General features: G+C 36.3%; 1 long non-coding RNA gene across 1 annotated transcript; it reads left to right on the top strand.

The window, feature by feature from the left end:
- LOC140141162 (uncharacterized) lies at positions 1–1915 on the top strand. Its single transcript, XR_011857366.1, has 3 exons — positions 1–157; positions 1093–1145; positions 1818–1915. It is a non-coding gene; the product is annotated as an uncharacterized lncRNA (long non-coding RNA).
- Positions 1916–6496: the final 4581 nt, after the last annotated feature.

Genomic DNA, 6496 nt, shown 5'->3' on the forward strand with positions numbered 1-6496 from the left:
GTTTGATCGTCCATTGAAGAACTTCTCTGATACAACTCGTCAGATTGCTAGATTTGGCAGTAAAGTGATATCGATAAACGTTTATGACATCATTACCAAGCTTACTGTTCCATACGAGAGTGACGAACTCTTTAATATTACCTACAAATTGTTATCGGTAAGTTGGAGAATACAGTAAAAGTAATGACATAGCCGAGCGAGGGTTAACCTCTGTCAGTCGGGATTCGAATTCTGGAGGCTTACATGAGCTGGCAATTTACACAGTTGTAAATGGGAGAGGTCTCGGGTCAATGCGTCTAGCTCGACCAACCAGCTGCTCGCATAAGTTGCACCACTGATCGGAAGAAATATTCCAATATCGTGGTTTCCATGTCATTCGTGAATGCGGTATTTTGTGCTCATTGGTTTGGTTCGAGTCTGGTAATTTGCCTCATAGTCCAGTATATTCCGGGGTTTAATGTGCATCCCCCAGGATGTTTTAGGGCCATAAAAGGAAGCTAAAAAATTTGGTTTAGTAGAGTCCTGGGGGATGCATATTAAACCCCGGTATATATACTGGACTATGAGGGAAATGGGAGCTGGAGCGGTATACACATTAAACCCCGGTATATACTGGACTATGAGGGAAATGGGAGCGGTCAAGAGTCTAGCCCGACCACTCTGTCGTTCATAAAAGTTACACCACTGATTGGAGGAAATATTCCAATTCCATGGTTTTCATGTCATTTTGATTCAAAATGCGGTATTTTGTTCTCATTGATCTGGTTCGAGTTTGGTAATTTGCCTCATAGTCCAGTATATACCGGGTTTTAATGCGCATTCCCAAGGATGTTATAGAACCATAAAAGGAAAATAAAAAGTTGATTTGGTAGAATTCTGGGGTGCACATTAAACCCCCAGTATACTGGACTATATATTAGGAGATGTAAAAGCTTTTCTAAGGACTATTGAGCAAATCCGAATATGCCCCAATGGTTTGTTTTCGACAAATTATCCTAAAGCGTTGTAAGGAGCAACAGTGTAATCTACTGGAATAAAATTACACATGCAGTATAATACGGTATAAGTGTAGAAGTACTTTATATTTTTCAGGATGCCATTGAAGGTACTGCTGGACCGTCATGTCAATATGTCACATCAACTGGGTAATCGACCGTTCCTTTTATTAACTTCTTAATAAAATTGTTTTCGGGTAAAATATCAATAACTCAATAACATTTTTTTTACTTATGTAAGACTTATTAACCTACGTTGAACTCGTCGTGATTGTTATCTACAGCCTAAAGCGGAAAGTGAAAAGCGCCCTCTTTGGCAATTAAAAAATACCGTTGTGACATGATACTTACATCAACGTCAAGGGCACAGTCTTAGCTCTCAAATACCGTTTGTTCTGTTCAATTTGCTCTTTCGAGATATGTTTTAGTTAACAACGAAAGGGTAACATCACAATTGTGCCACTTTTACTAGGGAATAGGGCTGTACATGTAAATCAATGATAGATGATGCTGATGCCTCTAATGCACTCCTCCCTTCGGGGCTCGTGCATTTACGCATCAACACCAGTGCGCGTGCATTATTTTGTTTGTTGTTAAGTAGGCATATCTCGAGATTAAAACAAGCAAATTGAACAAACTAAACGGCATTCGAGAGCTAAGACTATGCCCTTGACGTTGATATAAGCATTATGTCACAACGGTATTTTCTAATTGCCAAAGAGGGCGCTTTTTACTTGCAACATTTTTTTGAGACAGGCTGTATATCGCTTTGATCTGAATATTTTTCTTTTGCCGTTTGTCTGTTTTAATTAACATTTGTAGGACTTGGTCTGATGATGGTTGTTGGATCACCGACTCGAATAAGACTCACGTGACTTGTGGTTGCAATCACATGACTAGCTTTGCAGTTCTGATGCAACTGGTTGATGTAATGTGTTTGAATGTAACATAATAAATGATAAATTATAGAAACATCAAATGATAAAAATTGTTTTAAAATTTCGCGCAAGACGTTCTGGTACTGGTTGGAAAATTAAAAATGTATTAAGAATTCAATTATTGTAATAGACCTCAAAATAGCAAATATAATTTTGGTCAGTTCTAATTACATTCGTACAGTCTGTGTTAAAATGATCGGTACCCATCAATTTTGATATTTATTGAAAAATCTGCCTCTTCCAAATGCAAGATTAGAAGTTCTGGAAATGGCCAGTAAGTATGACTTGTTATGGCAAATAATCTACAAATTACTGGATCTCATGTTGAATTTTGATGTGTCAGACTCATCCATGAACTGATGGGTACCTATCCCGGGGTACCAATCATTTCATTACAGCTTGTAGTATTAATTATATTTCCCAATGACTCTTTGTTTTCATTCGTCAGGTTGGTGAAATACCGAGTGTTCATGTCAAGTTGCTGTCGTATATAGGCTACATAACTCTATCCATATCAATACTATGCCTGCTGGCAACCATCATACTTTATGTAGTATCCAAGTAAGTACTACATTTGATTGTTATAAATAATGACAGTTTGATTCATTATGTTAGAAAATTAATAATACATTTAAGGGGGTACTACACCCATTGATTTTTTTTTTGCATTTTGTTGCATTTTGTGAAGAAATTACAAAACAAAATTGGACAAAGTGGTATGCAAAATGAAGGGGCAAATCTTCTCGTTTTATTGGTGGCATCGGTATCAATGTAGCTTACATGCTTTTAAAGATAGAAGCCAAAAGGAGTTACATCACTGATAATTTAAATTCACTTCATTTTGGAAAGCTTACTATCAACGGATTTCGTTAAAATTTTGGATATATGTTGCTAACACATTAGGGAAATGTGGATATGTAAAATGGGAATAAGTGGTTCCTGATTTCTTTTATGACTTCATGAACTTGGTGCTCCACAACTATCAAAAAAGGAACTGGTTAAAATGCTTCTATTTTCAATGTTTAGCTATATTTTGTATTTTTAACTTGAGACATTATTTCATCGAAACTTAATTAAGCCATAGGTAACAGGTTACCACAACCATACTACAGCAATGTTGAAAAAATTGTATTTCTTGTCACCTACACCACCATATTGGGTAGTTTTCCGTAAGCTTAACTTTTGTGATTTTGGTAACTATTTTATATTTATTTGTGAAATCCATCTCAACTAGGCATTCTAAATTGTACTCACCATTTACATCCCAAGGTATATTAGTATATCCACCTTGCACTTCTCGATATACACCAGGCACAAAAAGAAACTCGTCAGTTATATTCATCCTTGCTGTTCAATAACTTGATAATTTTGGATTATTTTGAAATATATATTTTGTTAATTGGACTTTTCTTTCTCATTTGACACCCTGTTCGTGATCATTGAGCAAGAATTGATCAAGATATACGCCTCCAAACTCTCAAACCCCAAAATGAAAAGTTGCAATTTTAACGATTCAATTGTGCCTGTTACACTGTGTGCTTTATTGATTGGCCCGTGGTGCTTGTGTGCAATACAACGATGCGTTCCCATTGAAAATCGTTGAAAATGCGACTTTTGATTTTGGGGTTTGAGGCTTTGGAGGCGCATATCTTGGTCAATTCTTGTTCGTTTTTCACGAACAGGATATCAAATGAGAAAGCAAAGTCCAATTAAGAAAATGTACATTTCAGAATAATCCAAAAATTATCAAGTTATAGAACAGCAAGGATGAATATAACTGACGAGTTTCTTTTTGTGCCTGGTGTATATCCAGTTAAAGACAGAATCAGTGATGTATCGTTCGAGTCCGGACTCGGACTCGAGTCCACTTTTAGTTGGACTACACTCGGACTTGGTTCGGACTCGGACACAAAAAGACTCGGCTCGGCTCGGACTCGGACACAAAAGGACTCGGACTCGAAACCGAGTCCGGTCCGAGTCCAGTCCAATTAAATCCATGTAAAGTGAAATGAAATGATTATTTAAAAATGTCAAAATAGATCTCAAATTTGTTGACTTTACTTATTTGACCACTTTCCAAATTAATTGTGGGGCTGTCAATCTGTGATCTGTCATATTATTGTTATCATTATTGAAATAATTGATAATCAATTAAATGCATAATTTCATTAAACATTTGGACTATATAAAAATATCTAAGAGTTCTTTCATGGAACTTTCCAATCCATAAATTTTAACTCCTGAAAGAGAGAAAAATACACAATGGAGACATGCATCCATGTACATCTCAGCTCCCACTCTGTAAATTGGTACTCATCCACACAGGGCTATAGAACAGGGTGTCTGTCAATGCACATTTTGTGTGGGACAAAAGATGTTTAGAATTAAAGGTGAATTTATGTTAGCATTAATTATTATTATTATGACAATGATGATAACGATGATAATGATGATGATGATGATGATGATGATGATGATGATGGTAATGAAGTTATTTTTCTAATGTATTTGAATACTTGCAATTCATTTACATGTATGCTGCATGCAGCCTAGTGACACTTCTCTCAGTATGCCACCCCCCCTACCCCACATGACTGCTGTCTGATACAGGTGGTCTGATCCGGGGGGCTGATACATGTAGTTTTTAGTTTCAGGAGTTGGTTGGGTGGGGTTTTGTTGGGTTGATGTATAGGAGAGTGGTGTGGTGTAGTTAGTGACCTTTGACTGACCTTTGTCTATAATTTTATCATCAAAATGCCATAAAATTATGCGGAAACTTTGAAATTTTCTTTGCTTTCAGCAAATTTTTATTGTAAATTTTCAAATTAGAAACAAAATGTAAAATTTTGCTCCATTTTTTGGAAATAATGACCCAGTTTTTCAAAATATTATACCAAATGACCCCCTTCTTTCAAAATGTTATTCCCAATTACCCCATTTTTATTTTGTTATTCCAAATGACCCATTTTTATACTAATAGGCTCCTACTAAGCAATATGGGCAGATACCCGTCACATAAAATGACATGTTTAATAACATGAATGACCCCCACCCCACCTCCGGGGATGGACTCGATCGAGTCCGGACTCGAGCCGGACTCGAGTCCGGACTCGGGTCTTATTTTTGTTGGACTCGGACTTGGCTCGGACTCGGCACCCCCGGACTTGGACTCGAGTCCGGACTCGGACACAAAAGGACTCGGACTTGGCTCGGACTCGGATGCAAATGGACTCGGCTCGGCTCGGACTCGGACAAACTGGACTCGGGTACAAGTCTGGACAGAATATCAAAATTATGCCTCATTATGATATCACAGACTCTGACATGTGTATTCAAAATTGATGCTTAAATTTGACCTGAACCAATTGACCTATAACCTGACATACGGTGACCTAATAGCCTTTTCTTCTCCTAACTACACATTATAGTATTAAATTGACTAATGACTATTCATCCATTGTATAAGTGTTTATTTAATTTATTCAGTGTTATATTTATCATGCACTACTAGATTTTCTATAGAGAGTATAACAAAGGATTTAATGTATTCTATTCATGTAATCTACCTGAACATGTTGAATAGAATAAATTATGGTTTGTTATGAAACACAGATCTGAGTTACTAGGATACAGTAAACAAACAAATATATAGGGCTAAAACGACTTACTAAAATGGTTTAAAAGCACTTTGTATGTAGATATATTTTATAAGTTCAGGACATGAGGTGATGAACATATTTATGTACTTCATAAATTTGCAAGAAAAAAAAAGAAGAGGGGTACTGATGAAAATCAGGGTAGTATTCCCCCTTAAGAGTACATAATGATACATCTGAAAGGATAAATAATATGTATCCATTGATTGTCTTTAGTGGTTAAAAACAAAAAAGTATCAGGTCATCATATGTTGAAAATTTTTGGTCATTTGGAGATTGAACCTTCTACTCTTTATGATAATAATGTCTATTTACAGTGAGAGTTCCATGTATGTGAAAATCGTGCTTGAAATTGGCCACTTAGTACTTTACCATGTGTTATAAAGAATTAGTGGTATTGTACCACAAAGTACCGTTGGTTAAGCAGGGCAAATCACATCGTCGAACTTCTATTTACAAAACTTTTACAGATTGTACAAGAACATTCGAATAGCTATTCATATCAACTTGGCCATGTCGCTGCTGTTAGCACAGCTTGTGTTTGTCACGGGAATAAATGCGAAATTGAAGGTATGTCCTGACCGCATGGGATGCAATCTATCAAAAAAAAATTTATATTAAATTATCGCAAAAGCATAATAGGCCTACTATGCATCAGGTATGGGTATATTATAAGTTGGTTTTTGGTAATTATGCATGTCTTTTGAAACGTCTCTTGCTCTGAACAAACAACACTTGTACATAAAACTTGTAATGTATATTACAGCCTACAAATCAAACAATTGCTGGGACTGGATTCATAAAGTACTCCGAGAGCTTCCGAGTGTTAGTTTTTGTGATTATACTTATGTCAGTATATTTCTCGGATGTGTAGGTGTGTGCTTGGAGGCGAAGCACGTAGAAAAAG

The sequence above is a fragment of the Amphiura filiformis genome, chromosome 19 (genome assembly GCF_039555335.1).
Source record: "Amphiura filiformis chromosome 19, Afil_fr2py, whole genome shotgun sequence".
Lineage (NCBI taxonomy): Eukaryota > Metazoa > Echinodermata > Ophiuroidea > Amphilepidida > Amphiuridae > Amphiura > Amphiura filiformis.